This window comes from Prionailurus viverrinus, chromosome B4 (assembly GCF_022837055.1).
Source record: "Prionailurus viverrinus isolate Anna chromosome B4, UM_Priviv_1.0, whole genome shotgun sequence".
NCBI lineage: Eukaryota > Metazoa > Chordata > Mammalia > Carnivora > Felidae > Prionailurus > Prionailurus viverrinus.
The window spans coordinates 86,554,439-86,571,142 of NC_062567.1; the positions used below are offsets into that span (position 1 = coordinate 86,554,439).

The 16,704-nt window shown below is 41.1% G+C and overlaps 1 protein-coding gene across 3 annotated transcripts in view; it reads left to right on the forward strand.

Annotated features, from left to right (window-relative positions):
* Nucleotides 1-16,704, forward strand: part of SRGAP1 (SLIT-ROBO Rho GTPase activating protein 1) — a 284,852-nt gene that overhangs the window by 121,914 nt on the left and 146,234 nt on the right. The window contains exon 1 of one of the 3 annotated variants that reach the window (XM_047865067.1): nucleotides 3,697-3,753. The exons of the other annotated variants lie outside the window; for them this stretch is intronic. The gene's annotated coding sequence lies outside the window, so the exon portion shown is untranslated. Of the gene's footprint in view, nucleotides 1-3,696; nucleotides 3,754-16,704 lie in introns of those variants that run through there. 3 annotated transcript variants of the gene reach the window in all.

Below are 16,704 nucleotides of genomic sequence, written 5' to 3' on the forward strand. Positions count from 1 at the left end.
CCCAAAGCCCAAATCAAGAGTCAGACACTTAACTGACTGAGCCACCCAGATGTCTCCAAAATACCGATTCTTAAGAAATATGTCAACATGTTTTAGGACCAGTAGATGTAAAAATGATACTAATAACAATAGGTACCATTTGTTGGGAATTATCTGTGTGAGGCTCTATTTGAGTTCTTTACGTGTATTATCTAATTTAATCCTCATAACAATTAAATGAGATTGGTTCCAGTGGAGGTTTAAGTTTATGTAAATTACCCAAGGTCAGGACTCAGAACTTGAAAGGAAAGAAAATTTCACTTATACTAACAGAGGAAATTTTCCCTTACACTCAGCTGAGAAAACAAAGCTTTCTATAAAATTTATGACTAAGTTCTCATTGGACCCAGTCTTCTCAGCTGTAAGGTGTCATGCAAAAACCTTAACCTACCATATAGTGAATTCTTCTTAAGCTTCTCTTAACTGGACAGGTCAGGAGTGGATGGGGAATGGAGATGGAATTGATTGAATATCTTTTTCCTGAATTAGGCTTAAGGGACAGCATAGCAGAAAAAGGGTACAGGTATCAAAAAGGGAAGTAGTGATACGGAAACCTGCTTTTGTAGTGCTCCCAAGTATGGGAGGTTATGGGTGAGTAAATTTTCTTATAGTGGACAATGAATGTGGTAACAGTCTTCTATTTAGCCTTTTGTTCCCAGAGTGATTAGGAAAAGATGTTAGGTTAATTTTGAAGGAAGTTTCATATCTGAGTAGTCATACCTATTTCCTTATTAACCTTTAAACCTTTTCTTTTAGGTATTCTGTATTCACTTCTCATGACTTGTCTTATTACATTCTAGACTTTCTGATTGGTTGGCTTTATTTTGTCTCTTGAGTGCACTTGTACAGAGTACCCTTTTGGAAGTTTGAAATTTAATTTGAAAAGTATTTTTGTGAATTCTTTGCAGAGGGGGAGGGATGTCCCAGCTTATTCATCTTTATATAAAAGCAGCTAGTGTGAGTCATATCATTGGCATTTTGATACATATTTGTGCAACCAATGGATGAGTTCTTGTTTTAGTTCAAGGAGACTTCTCTAAGGGTTAGAGTTGCCAGATAGTAGCATGGGCTGCTCTGGGGAGACAGTGAATTCCAGGCAGGCATGAACTTGGGAGAATTTGATCACCAGACACCAGATAGGGCTAAACGATTTTTTTTTTTAAATGTTTCTTTATTTTTGAAAGGCAAAGCATGAGCTGGGGAGGGGCAGAGAGAGGGAGACACAGAAGCTGAAGCACGCTCCAGGCTCTGAGCTGTCAGCACAGAGTCGGATGCGGGGCTCGAACCCACAAACCGTGAGATCATGACCTGAGCTGAAGTTGGACACTTAACCAACTAAGCCACCCAGGTGCCCCAGGACTAAATGATTCCTAAGGCTTATTGTAAATTTGCGATTCTGTGATTGTTTTATTTCTCTAATGTGTCCAAAGAAGAGAGACACAAAAAGTAAATGGTAACACAGATTATTCAGGAAAGCCTTTGATAGCAGTGATGGCTAATGGAATTTGTACCAGCACTGGGAGAAGTGCTTTTCTCAGATTTCTTGAGTCAGCAAGAACCGTTCTTGAGAAAGAGTTCCAATAAGATTGGACTTCAGATCATCTTCCAGTTTTAGGCTGAGCCCCAGGAGAGAATGGTGAGAAGGAGAAACTGTTCTAGTATTTTCAATTCCCAGAAAACTAGCGTGAGTTGTAGAGTAAGTCAAGCCATTGGCATCCAGGTTACAAATAAATTCACTTAAAAGCTGGGAAATAATATTAGCGTCACCTTGTTTTGATTGATTTTCCACACACCGTTTACATTGCTGCCTCATTTCTGAGGTCCCTCAAATTGTCATTAATCTGCATTTTGTTTCTGTTATATTTATGACAGTTGAGGGTATAATCTTGTCCAAAAAGCTTAGAATTTCTGTCCGTCAGAGAGCACACAGTGGTAGTCTGGAGGCAAAATCTGGCACAGAGATGGGTTTTGCTTGGCCTGTACACTGTTTTAATTTAATTAGTTGCTGATACTGAAAAATTTGGATATTTTGCCCAAAAATCCAGATTTCAGGCTTATCTCAAAAACACAAAATCAGATTTGGCATAACTGCATCAAGCTTCCTATGTGGCAACTGTTACCTGGAGCTTGGTGGCTAGATGAGGCGTGTGTTCCCACTCAGCACAGTCATTACCTTCCCCTGGTATTTTACACCCTGTCACTTCACTCATTTATGGGCCTTATCCTGCCTCTGAGGGCATTTGAGTTTTTGACCCTTCCTCTGTTAATGCTCCCATGCACATCTCAAGACTCTAAGTAGCTATTATTTATTTCAGTCTCAGGAAGGGACTGCTGAACAATGCAAAGTGTTTCATTGGATTTGGGCAGAGTGCTCTGCCTTTGGGATGATCCCAGCTAGTCAACCCTATAACCAGAGTGAAGAAGAAAAAGTGTATTCATCCTGTGCCGCGCTGCTGGCATTCAGGAGAGCCCTGACTAGGAGACGGAGCCTGGAGTGTCCTGTGGTCTGTCACTTGCCCGAACTCAGGACTCCTTGGCACCTGCACTGGGGAACAATCCAGTGGATGGCAGAAGGCTCAGTGCCATCCATTCAGACGGCTTTCTGAATGCCGGCAGGCAAGAGAACATCAGCTGTGCCTGTGAAGTAGTGTGAGTTCTCACCAGAAACATCTAAACTTAAAAGGAAGGGGGAAAATGTGCTGTGGGTCAATGTGGAAAGCTCTTGGTTTTATTGAAGTGGTCTCATTTTTACTGAGAAGGAAGATGGTACAAGAATTCTGAGAGATTCTACCTGCTTTTAGTGGCCTTTCCACTCTACCCCTGAGGTGCGAGATAATTAAAATGCTCCAGGAGCTTCATAATTGAACCATGACAATAGAGTGAATACAAAGAACTTCTACTGCTTGGTCTCAGAGCTACAATTAGTATTAGGGTACTAATCCAAGAGCATGGATTAGTCACATGCTCACCCACGGAACTTGAAGTTCCATCACACGTGAACTTCCACGTTCATGACCATTCATGACCAACTTTGCTTTCACCTAGGTTTCTAAAGGTTTAAAAGGGGAAGATCTTATGACTCTGACCAACTTACACTTTAAAAAAAGAAAAAAAAACACATTTATTTTGAGAGAGAGGGAGCAAGAGGAGGGGAGGAACGGAGAGAGGGAGAGAGAGAGAGAGACAGAGACAGAGAATCCCAACTAGGCTCCATGCTGTCAGCACAGAGCCTAACTTGGAGCTTGATCTCATGAACCATGAGATCATGACCTAAGCCAAAATCAAGAGTTGGACACTTAACCGACTTAGCCACCCAGGGGCCCCTACACTTTGGTTTTAATACGAAAAAGAAGTTATGCTTGACCTTGAGATTTTATTCTCATGCTGGCCTAAGACTGCAGCCTGGTAGTCTGATATCTGGGATTTGTTAGAAGCAGATGTACTCTTCAGAAATCTAAGGGCCCTCCGGTGCCCAAGACTGGTTCAGTGACTTCCTGAACACCTTTGTCACTTCACATTTTTTTAAAAATTTATTTTGAGAGAGAGTGTATGTACCGGGGAGGGGCAGAGAGAGGGAGAGAGAGAGAATCCCAAGTAGGTTCCAGGCCATCAGCTGGAGCCCAACACCCCATGCAGGGCTCAATCTCATAAACCTCCAGATCATGACCTGAGCTGAAATCAAGAGTCGAACGCTTAACTGACCAAGCCAGCCAGGTGCCTTCACATTTATTTCATTTTTCCACCTGCCCTCTTTCCTCAAATACCCCTCATTTTTCCTGTCTTATTTCTCTCCCTCTTCTCAATTCTTTTCTCCTTAAGCTGTTTCCCTTTATCCTTCTCCTGCTCCAACCTTCCCTCTTTTCCAAACTCAGTCTATCAGCTCATCGTTTTTCACCTTCATCTTTTGATGACTTCTGCATCTTACATAAGACACAGGTATTAGAAAGTGGAGGAGGGACGGTATAGTATCCCCCAAACTGAGAAGGCACTTAGAGATAAGAAAACGAAGCAGGCCACTCCACATAGTTGACACAGAGTTTTATTCAGGGTAACTTACTGATGGAGGATCGGGCAGACAACAGTCCAGCTGCACCGTGATTCTCTGCAAAGTCTGGACCTTAGTCCGCACAGTTTAGAGAGCAAGGAAGGGGTCATCTGGAAAGGCACCGTAGTGAGACCAGAGCGTTCACATGCACCTCGAGCGTTTGTATACACCTAATTGACAGCTAACCTATAATTAGATCTTGTAGCACTACCACCTGTGCAACCGGAAGGGGAAAGACTATGTTCTCTCTCACAGATTCTCGGGAGGCCAAAACATGCCTCCTCCCATCCTGGCCCTGGTGAACATTTCTAAAGTGCGTATGGTAATCTCCAAGGGTCCTGGAACACGTACTTCCAAGGAAAGTCATCTAGCAAACATGAACAAGATGCAGGGCCAAAGAGAGAGTCACTGCTGTTAGCAACCCCACGACAGTGCTATTTAACAGAGTCAGATTTAACAGAGGAAGTGCACAGTGTGGGTAGAGACCTGGGGAGCAAAGGTTCAAGTAAAAGGCAATGTCTAGATTGTGGATGCATAACATCGGGGAAGAGGTGGAGAGAAGCTCACTGGTGCTGAGGATTTGGAGGAAGGACGGCATTTCACAACAGTGCACTGGCCTATTCATCTATCTGATCATATTTAAAAATCAGTGTCTTCCAGATAAGAGTAGCTATGTAAAAGAGTGGACATGGCAGGGTGCCTGGGTGGCTCAGTCGGTTGAGCGACCGACTTCGGCTCTGGTCATGATCTCACAGTTTGTGGGTTCGAGCCCTGCGTCGGGCTCTGTGCTGACAGCTTGGAGCCTGGAGCCTGCTTCAGATTCTATGTCTCCCTCCCTCTCTGCCCTTCCCCCACTTGTGCGTGCGCTCGCGCGCGCTCTCTCTCTCTCTCTCTCACAGAGATAAATAATCATTAAAAAATTTTGAGGGGCGCCTGGGTGGCTCAGTCGGTTAAGCGTCCGACTTCAGCTCAGGTCACAGTCTCGTGGTCCGTGAGTTCGAGCCCCACGTCGGGTTCTGGGCTGATGGCTCAGAGCCTGGAGCCTGCTTCCGATTCTGTGTCTCCCTCTCTCTCTGCCCCTCCCCCATTCATGCTCCGTCTCTCTCTGTCTCAAAAATAAATAAACGTTAAGAAAAAAATTTAAAAAAATTTTTTTTGAAAAAAGTGGACATGGCAGAGGTCATAAAGCTAATATTGTATTTGAGATCTTATAAAGAGGTATAAGGTTAGAAGATGCTAGGATTTTTACATTAGTATTTCTGAACTGCTTTTTAGTGTGAAGATGAAATGATACAGTATCTTTTAAAAAGTGTACCTTTTCAAGGTAAATTATAAAAGGGTAAGAAAAGGTAGAGGTAAGAGGTAAGAAAGGTAGAAGATAGGTATTTTGAATAATTTGTCATTTTAAGCTACTTTAATTTGAAAGTTATATCTAATTAAAGTGCAGTAGAAATGGGGCACCTGGGTGGCTCAGTCGGTTCAGCATCTGACTCTTGATTTGGGCTCAGGTCATGATCTCGCAGTTCATGAGTTTGAGCCCCACATCAGGCCCCAGGCATGGAGCCTGTTTGGGATCCTCTCTTTCCCTCTTTTTCTGCCCCTCCCCTGCTGATGCTTGGGTGCACACATTCACATACACTGTCTCTCAAAATATAATAAACTTTTAAAAAGGTGAAGTAGAAGGCAACTCTGATCATATATGGTATTTATAAATCCTTCCATTCCGTATCAGTAGTCTATTGAATATAGTCAACACTGTTCTCCCTTGTCTAAATTAGCATAAAATAATTTTAAGAAATCTGTTGTCAGTAATTTGGCAGGAGATGTCATTTTCCAGTAATTTCATCAGTTAGAACATCGTCCTACAGCTATCTTTTCTAAAAGTGATTAATCAGCATTTGTTTCTAACTTATTCAACAAATTGAAACATTCGCTATAGTAAGTGAATAGGAACTGAATAAAAAAAAAAAAGCGTCCCTTACCTTTTTAGAGTGTTTCCTTTAAAATTCCCCTAATAACTAACTGGCCCAGCCCCTGCTTACCTTATCCCCCCGCAAAATGGAACAGACTGCAATCCGTGTAATGCCCTGGACTCTCCAGGTAGTCTTGTGCCTGTGCTTTTGTCCATAATACTCTTCCCTTCGCTGCTCCCAGCTCAGCACTTGCCTGTTTATCTGCTAACTCTGGTGTCCCCTCAGAGCTCTCCCCGATTTCCCTGGGCACTTTGTTGTTCCTTCCTGTGTGTTTTCACAGCATTTTTCTCGTGCTTCCGTTATAGGACTTAGTGCGCTGCATTGTAAATGATGATCGTTATAAAAATAACAGGTGCTTGTTTTCATGTCTGTAGACTTGGAGCTAGCCTGAGAGGCCCTGAGGGCACAAAGCAGTTTGGTTTATCTTAGTTTCCCCAGAGCTCAGCACCTGGCACACGCTTGGTTTGTCAGATGAGTAGTTAAAAGCGTTTCTTTCCTCACTTGTTTGAGTGGACATTGTCGAGGTGAACATTGTTGAATTCAAGTTTTGCAGATTATGTGGGTAAAAGTTGGATATTTGTGCAGGACTAGAAATACTGTTTTATTGTAGAGTTTGGCTCCAATCTGAGGATAAAATCAAAGAATGTTATTTTTAATACATAGGTTGTCAATCAAATTGGACATTTTCTTTGGTACTTTGAAGAGATAAAATAATGAAGAAAATTAATGTTTCTGACGTTTTAACAAGCTGATGTTCAGTATTTGCTTAGGCCTGAAAAATCTTGAAAGATAAATATAAATAGATATGAATGTACGTATTTTAATATCTCTTTTAAGGATTTTGTAGCCTAAACCCTCAAAGGCATTGATTCCATATTCCAGAACTGTGACTGTCAGTAAATGGAAAATGAATGTTGAGGAAGCATAAGTACTTGACCACGTTCTGCTTTCTTTTGTATCAGCTCCTGAACCAGAGTTGCAGTTCACTTTGGAGCCAGACGTTATTGGAGCTCTCACTTACTGAACTGTAGTTAAATCAAAGTAAGATGGAAATTTGCCAATAGCGATCCATTCAAAGTCTCTAATAGAGACCTAAAGATAACGAAGTGAAATGATTAGGGTTTCCTTTGTCATTTTCCTAGACTAAGGTATTGTCTGTAGTAGAAGTAGACGTAGAAAATATCTTTAATTGAGAGATGAGATGTGTAGAACACGACAGTCCGTGGATTTAACGGGAGTCTTTTTCCACCGTTGACCAAATAGAACATGGTTAATGGGAAAGACCTTGTAGGGCTGGATGCCAGAAGCACCACATGGAGCAAAGAAAGAAGGGGTAGTGATGGGACTGTGGGTTGTGGGGAGAGGGAAATGGAAAACCATTTTATGATTTAGCAAAATGTGGGTCCTGGGTCCATATGTACATAACTAAGCCCTCTGATCCCTTGTTATCTTTACTGAAGCAAACGTATATCAGAGATGGTTATTGAGCATCTATTGTGTGTTGTATGGAAATTTAGAGACATGATATTTGTATTAAAGGGATTTATAATCTGTATAGTTCAAAGCTTTACAATAATTTTAACATAGTACCAATTTCTAACAATTTACAACTTAAAAACAATTAAAAAACAGCAATAGTTGACCTAAATACATAATTTCCCATAAAGCCACAACATTCAGAAAATACTAGGGAGTTAGTCACTTAGCTAGTTTTTATAAAATATTCGAATTTTGTGGGGAAGAGGAAGTTCTTTTGGTTTTCTTGATTTAAGTAAGTATGGAAATGTAATCATTGCTTTTCTAAACGATGCTAGATACTTGGCAGTTAAACTTTATTTGCTACATTAAGTTATATACATTATCTATATACATTCTTTCAGATTATCTAGAAGGCCAGGTCTGGATCACTTGGGCTTGCTTTGTTTGATTATATACTATGTGTAATTGTTGAACGTTATCATTTTGTAGCATGCTGGAATTCAAGCTTTAGTACTTAATAATTGTAGACTTTGGACAAAATAACCTCTCTCTGCTTTGATATCCACATCTATGTAGTGGAGTCACTAAATAATAGGATTGTTGTCAGGATTAAATGAGCCAAACTGTATCAAGTACCTTTCACAGAATCAGGAATTTAGTAGGAATTCAGTATTCTCTCATATTTACCATGTAAATAGTAAATTGCTTGAGAGGTTAAACTGTGCACTTTAAAATTGTAATTACTGCAATAAAGAGAAGAGCCTTAATTTGAAAAAGCCTCAATTTGGTACGCCTGACTGGCTCAGAGCATGCAACCTCATCTTGGGGTTGTGAGTTCGAGCCCCACGTTGAGTGTAGAGATTACTTTAAAATCTTGAAAAAAGAAAAGAAAAAGCCTCAATTTGCAAGTGATTCAGTACAAAAGATTAAACTACTTTAAATGTTTTTCATTCTTAAAAGTTACTCCACAAAAATGTGTAGGCTTTTCTATTTACTCCATGAGGCTTCATGTTGAATTATATCAGGGAAGAAAGTCAACGTTTAGAAAATGCCTTGAACCTTTGAAAGATCACCAACACAGGCCATTCCAAAATGTAAATCCTTGTGCTTTCTACAGACCAGTGTTTTCCACACATGGTCTTTTTCTGGTAGTAAAAATCAATCTAATACTGGCTGAAATGTCCTTGCTTAATTATGGAGAAGTTAATTAAATCTTACCTCTTCTGCATCCCAAATACAGGCACGATAGTGAATCATTTAGATCTGTACTTCCTTAAACTGGTGTTTCTTGCAGTGTATTAAACAGCAATAATTGATCACCTTAATTTACTGCCTTTTATCCTGGCTAGCTGGCTTTCATCTGGGGGGAAGAAAAGGTGCAAATTTGTTTTCCATACTTCACCTGAAGATGTTATCTAGGCCAAAATACAATGTTTAGCTTTCAAAAGCTACGAAAATGGATGCTTTTGTACTAAGCTTTTATTCTAAAATGATACTGACATTAATGTCCTTTCAAATGGAGATGTTGTGATGAAAACTTAAGAATGTAGATATGGCCTCTCTTTAAGTGTCAGAAATGTTGTGAAATTGACTTTACTTTTATGTGCAAAACAATGAGGCATAACTGTACTGAGAGGAGTTTCTTACCTTGTTTTATTCCAAAAGGTTTTATCATAATTCTACTCCCCTCAAATTATTCTAACCATCTCTAGAGTTCTAGGATCAGGCCATGGTTTTCAGCTTAGAATGGAAGCAACCTGATGTCATATATGTCTGTGCTATTTAATTTGCTTAAATTGTTGGTGATATCCTAATTTAAAAGTAGGAAAAAGGGGCGCCTGGATAGTGTAGTCAGTTAAGCATCTGACTCTTGATTTCAGCTCAGATCATGATCTTACAGTTCATGAATTCAAGCCCCGCTTTGGGCTCCCCCCGACAATGCAGAACCTGCTTGAGATTTTCCTTCTCTCTCTCCCTCTCTGCCCCTTTCCTGCTCATGCTCATGCTCTCTCTCAAACTAAATAAACTTAAAAAAAAATAAGTTGAGGCACCTGGGTGGCTCAGTCAGTTGAGCGTCCAACTTCGGCTCTGGTCATGATCTCACAGTTCACAAGTTTGAGCCCCGTGTCTGGCTAAACAGCCAGCTCAGAGCCTGGAGCCTGCTTCCTATTCTGTGTCCCCTCCTCTCTCTGCCCCTCCTCTGCTCATGCTCTGTCTCTCTCTGTCTCTCAAAAATAAATAAATGTAATAAGTAAATAAAAATAGGAAGTAGAAAAAGACTAGGTTTGGTCCAGCCACCCTAAACCTCCTTCCCTAGAACCTAACTCTTCTGGGCCACGATATCACAAATAACATTTTTAGTTCAAGGAACTGTGTTTCCATCCCCCCAATTTGCACAGCCTTCCAAATTCTGCATATTCTTTAAAGGCAGTGCAGGCCAGTGCCTGCCCTCTAAAGGGATCACTGATGATAACCCGTTAGTCCATGAGCTTTCCTTTTCTGAAAGTCCTTTAGCCCTGTGTAGTCAGCATGATCAAATCTAGAACTTTTTTTATTTTTCATTACATATTTTATGATACGATACAGTGTTTTACAAGATGAGAAAGTCTTTTCTCTTTAAAGCCTTTCATCGTCTTTGAAAGGGGGGATATAACATCTATAATTAGTAACCATTTTGCAGTTGAGGAAAGGTGAGTTCCAAGAGATAGTTACTCCTCCAAGGTCACACTTCTCACTGCAACTAGTGTCTTGCTACTCTGTATTCTATCCTATATTTGCCTTATGCTTAAGTTTTGTCTTCTCATCAAGCCTGATAATTCTTCAAAAGCCTTTTCTGCTGAGACCTCCACGTTTCAGATTCTACTTATGAGAAACTTGGTTGCTAATTTACTCATATCCTACAGGAGCTTTGGCCATATATGGCCAGTATATACCAGTATATGGTCATATACATGAACAGTATTTCTTTAAAAATTTTTTTAATGTTTATTTTTGAGAGAAAAGACAGAGCATGAGCGGGGGACAGAGAGAGAAGGAAACACAGAATATGAAGCAGGCTCTAGGCTCTGAGCTGTCAGCACAGAGCCCAACACAGGGCTTGAACCCACAAACCACGAGATCGTGACCTGAGCCGAAGACGGACGCTTAACCGACTGAGCTATCCAGGTGCCCTGAACCATATTTTTAATTTTAGATTTTTTAATAGTCATTTTAAAAAGTGGAAAGAAACATGAACAGGTGAAGTTAATTTTAATAATGTCTTTTCTGTAACCCAATGTCTAAATTTTTAAACTTCAACATTCGTAGTTATCAGTGAGACGTTTTACATTCTTTCTTTTTTCATACTGAGATTTTGAAATCCGGGATTCCTGGGAGGCTCAGTTGGTTGAATGTCTGACTCTTGATTTTGGCTCAGGTCATGATCCCAGGGTCGTGGGATCAAGCCCTGGGTTGGGCTCCACATTGAGCGTGGAGCCTGCTTGGGACTTTTCTCTCTCCCTCTGCCCCTCCCCCTCTAACACACACACACGTGCAAGCTGTCTCTGAAAAAAAGAAAAAAAAAATCTTGCCTCTATTTTACACTTACAGCACATCTCAGTTTGGGCTAGCCACATTGGAACGGCTTAGTGTGACTAATGGCTACCTCTCAGGCAGCATAGCTCAAAAGGTTCTCTACAATGTGTTTGAAAATCAGCTTCTCCTTTCTGATAACAGATTAAATGGAAATTCTCATTAGTTCCACACCAGATGACAGAAATGAGGGATTCATAACCGATTAAAATAATAGGCTTAGGGGAGAACGTGGATACCATTCAACCTTGTGAGTGTTTTTATTGTTGTCGGTTCGTTTTGCCCAGAAATTCATAGTTCAGACAGGGAACCATACGGTTTACAAAGCCAGCTCTTATTTCGTGAAGTGTAGGATGCTTAGCGTTTCTCTTATGTAGTTATTTGTGTGGTTTTTCTGGAATGCACGTCTGATTATGTATCTTCCTTGTTCAGAATTGTTGAGTTCTTCTTCGCTTGTGTCTCCTGGAGTTGCCCACTGGAAAGATTCACCTGGGCACATAATTAAAGTCCCCTCCATTCCAGGTCCTGCCAGACCAACAAGATAAAAATAGCCAGCTGAGCTCAGGGGACTGGACATGGTATTTTTAGTAAGCACCCCGAGTGGTTCTTGTCTTGCAACCAGTTTGGGAAACTGGCTATTAAGATATATAAAATCTTACTTCTTGTAAGTAAGGTTCTTCTTACTTCTTGTAAGTAAGCCACGGGACTGCCCTAGGAACCTAACTGGACCCCCCCAGCCATCCTGGGTTGGGTTGCCGCAGCAGAGAGGCCCTGCGTGTACGTGTGCTAGTCCTTGGGCCCGGAGGACCCTTCCCTCTGCCCATGTCAACAAGCTGCCAAGTCAACCTCGGGATCACCTCCTCAGGGCCCACCCCTTTGCCCAACCTCGGAAACTTGTGCACACCTCCCCTTACTCCTTGACATTCATACGTTAAGGCCCTAAAGGTCAGCAGCTCTCACCATGTGCATTGCCTGTCTTCTCACAGGAGGGGGCTCCTGACTTTCAGTCTGTTACTTGTAGCCCCTGAAGGAGCCTTGCCCACGGGAATAGTCAGTGACCGTAACGAGGGCCTGCTGATGCGAGTCATAGCATCTTCACCTGTTTCGTGGTGGTTTGCAGGCGGTGGTGTGCCTGGCATTCCCATCTTCCCGCTTAATCCTCACCGGTCTCTGGAGGTGGGACTGTTGTTTCACAAGGTGAAATTTGAGAGGTTAAGTGACTTGCCCCACGTCCAATGACTTGTGATTGATAATGCCGTAACTCCAGTCTGGGTCCGTGTGGCTGTCACCTAATTTCCTTGCAAAGCGTAAGAGAAGCATAGGTCTTGGATTCAGGTTTCTGGTGAAATGGAGAAGTGACCTTTGTTTACTTTTGTGGGTTTTTCTTTTTTGCTCCAAATTTCTAACTAAACAACATATTTCACCCAAGTTTGCAGCTGGTGTTTAATCAGCAGCTGCAAGGTTGTATGGATACTCACATGAACAGCGAGCCCGTAAGCAATCGACGGAACCTGTCAGAGTCCCATTGAGTTCTCTGAGACGTTCCAACCGCTCTCCCGTATCATTTGGGGGAAATACCTTATATCCATTGGGTGAAGGTACTGATAAAGCCTAACAGCCTTATTATCATAAGGAAAATCTGAGCAAACAAGACTGAAAAAATTGAGATGGTTTGTGATAACTTAGAAATGTTGCTGGACGATTATGAGTGTTACACCCCATCCATCAATTCTGTGCACTAACCCTAGTCATTTAGTAACATACCAGAGAAGCAAGCCAGTCTCATAGACTCAGTCTTTCCACGAAATATGCATCAGCCTGTGGTCTCACACAAATTTATTTTAAGAATTAGGACTTCCTTTTTAGCAGAGCAATAGGAAGAAATGCCTCTGTTTCCTCCTTTCCTAGTCAATTCCATTTTCTTTAGTATTAGCGTATTTTTATAGCTTAGAGGAACTATTTCAATTCTTTTTACAAATTAATTGAGTAGTTTGAAAGCACACTTTTCTGTGTCTTGTTGTTGGATTATTAATGTTGGCTCCTTCTGTGGTAATGCTCTGGCAGGACAGAAATGAAATAAGAGTCGTTTTTTAAAACACAGCAAACGTTAGCCTTGTGAAAATGGCCATTATTATTATTTAGGAGGTCCTGACCCAGATTTAAATAATGACTGCTTAGAGCCTCCTCAGAGGTGGCATTTTTCTGCCTAAAAAAGATTGCAGTGTTTCATGCAGTTGTTGGGGAGTCATGGTAATAAGTCCCTCCTAATGTTGTTAGGTAAATCTTTTCTATACCATTAGAAATTACAGCAATTAATAAGGTACCAGTGATCCTAGCCAGTTAATTCATTTACTGTTCTGGCTTATAGAAGATGAGGTAAAAATACTGAAGCAAGAGCCACCATGAAAACATCATTTTAAAGTGGTTGCCCTTATGTTGTCAGATTTGATTAACTACCAGAAAGTACTAGACATGGAAATACGAGGATTTATTTTGTTGCTATTACTATTATCATCATTCTTAGAAATGTCTCGGCAACTGAAATTTCATGAAATTGTGATGCAATGGTTTATCTTTCTCTTTTAAGTTTATTTATTTATTTTGAGATACAGCAAGAGCATGAGCCGGGGAGAGAGGGAGGGAGAGGGAGAGGGGGAAGAAGGAAGGGAGGGAGGGGGAGAGGGAGAGAGAAGGAGAGAGAGAGGGAGGGAGAGGGAGAGGAGTAAAAAGGGGGCAGGGAGAGGGGGAGAGAAGTAGGGAGAGGGAGAGTGGGAGAGAAAAAGAATCTTAAGCAGGCTCCACACTCATCACAGAGCCTGTCAGGGGGCTCAGTCCCACAACCCTGGGATCATGACCCGAGCCGAAATCAAGACTTGGATACTCAACTGACTCAGCCCACCCAGGCGTCCCTGTCTTTTTTTTATATAACAGCTATAAATCACCCATCATTTAACTTACCCACTATATGTGTACAATTCACTGTTTTTCAGTACGTTCACGGCTTTGTAACCATCACCACAGTCACTTTTAGAACATTTTCATCGTCCCAAAAAGAAACCCGCATACCCCTTAGCAATCCCCTCCCGTTTCTCCCAACTCCTCCAGCCGTAGTAACAACTCATCTGCTCTCTATGCATTACTCTGTTCTGGACATGTCATAATGCAGTTTCCCTTCATGACTAGTTTCATTCACTAAGGTTGTATTTTCAAGGCTCATCTATGTTGTAGCGTGAATCGCTACTCCATTCCTTTGTATGGCTGAGTAACCTTCTATACCTAGACCACATTTTGTTCATCTGTTCAACAGCTGATGGACATGTAGGCTGTTCCACTTTTCAGCTATTATAAACATTTGTATATAAGTTTTTGTGTTCCCATTTTTTCTTGGGTATGTACCTAGGTAGGAGTGGGTTTGCTACATGTGTTAGTTAACTCTGTGTTTAACCTTAGGAGGACCTGCCAGATTGTTTTCCAAAGTAGCTGTGCTGTTTTGCATTCCTCCCAGCAGTGAATGAGGGTTCTGTTTTCTCCACATCCTTGTCAACACTTATTATCTGTCTTTTTTATTACAACTATCCAAGCAGGTATGAAGTGGTGTTTGCCTCTTCTTGACAGCTGATGATGTTGAACCACTTTTCATCTGGTGCTGGCCATTTGTAGATCATCTGTGGAGAAAATGTCTGTTGAGATGCTTTGCCCATTTTAAAAATTGGATTATTTGTGTTTTTATGAACGACTTGTAAGAGTTCTTTATTCTAGATACAGGTTCCTTCTTAGATACATAATTTGCAAATATTTCTCCATTCTATGTGTTGTCCTCCCACTTTCTTAGTGGGTATAGCTGTATACCTTGTAATGTACGTATCCTTCAGGGCATTATGTCTTGTAGGCTCTTCCATCGTCTGGGTCAGCTCCTCTTTCCATAGCTTCCTGGTGCGTTTCTCCATTATAGCAGAGAGCATAGTGTGTTCATACTATCAACTTAGGATCTGTATTTCCTACTGGAATGAGTTGTGTCTTAGAAATCCTCCTAACTCCAGTTAGACCCTGCCTAACACAAAATAGGAGCTTGATGAACTAAATTAAAATGGAGCTTAAATCTCAAAAAAAAAAAAAAAAAAAAAGGATCCAGATCAATACTAATATAAAAAAAAACTAATAGAAGGGGTTCTGAAAGATTGTCTTTAAAGCATCTGCAGGTGGGTAGGAAGCTGTAATCCCTCCTACAGAAATAAGACTCAAACTTTCTCTAGAAATCAGTCTTTAATGTGATACTTTCACTGGTTCCAGCCCTAATGATTCTTTGGTACCTCCAGTGACAGCTACATCCTATAGCCACCTGTGGTCCCATTGCAAGGATTGATATGGTATGGGGCACAGTGCATCACTGGCTTCTTTGATATGTTCTGAGCAGTGGACCAAAATGTATAGGACTATTTTATTCATTTATTTAAAATTCTTTTAAATTCATCAGTGCCATGTAATGTTAGATCACATCTAGTGAGGTCACGTGAATAAAGCCATACCACATGTACTGGGAAGTGACCTACTCTAACATTGTGCTACATTGTGGCTCTGGTATGGTGTAAGGAACCCAAAGGTTTTCCCTTTCTAATAAGACATGTCTTATGGTAGTACTTGTATATGATCTTTTTTTGTGATCTTTTCCTCATTTGTCTCCACCTTGTCTAAAGTAAAGAGGTAACCAAACAAATTCTCCTCCAGATTTTAGAGCATATTTTATTTTCTCAAAACCATACCCTAGGTTCTGTCCCTTCACATTTTCCTTATTGAAAATGCTACTAGTGTCCTGTTTTGAAGGGGAAATTACTGATGATACGAAATAACTGTTACTCCCAGCAAAAAGAGGATGAGGTTTTTAACTGTTTAAATACAGTCCTCCTTCTCTCTTGATTTTAAACCCTGAAAGAAGCAAGAGAAAATCTAAGAATGGGGCTGAAGAAGGAACCCCTGAGAATATTTGTGTAGTTCTCTTGAGATCTGTACTCTCAGCCACTTTTCTTTCTTTTTATTTGGCACCAAAGCAGCTTAAAGGCGGGGGGGGGGGGGGGGGAACCCTAGTTGACAGCCTAAGACGATTGATTTATTTTCTCTTAGCACAGCAAGATGTGCTAAAATTACCAAATCTTAAAAAGGCTTACTGAGATTCCTGAATGAGAAATCCCCCCACCCTTGATTTCTTTTTTCTTCACGAGACAAAAATAGTTCTATATTTGTGGGGGAAAGAGCTTGGCAGACACAGTGATTATAATACTGTATTGAAAAACACTTACTTTGATTGACTAAAAAAAAGATGCTGTTCATGGTAGTTAAAAGCCTGTGATAATGTTTTCACTCTGGTGTTCACCACACTTCTATGAGATTAATAACAGGATCCTGCAATCTAGAGGTGGAGAAACCAAGGAAGGACACTTAAGAAATGCTTCCTGGGGCGCCTGGGTGGCGCAGTCGGTTAAGCGTCCGACTTCAGCCAGGTCATGATCTCGCGGTACATGGGTTCGAGCCCCGCGTCAGGCTCTGGGCTGACGGCTCAGAGCCTGGAGCCTGTTTCCGATTCTGTGTCTCCCTCTCTCTCTG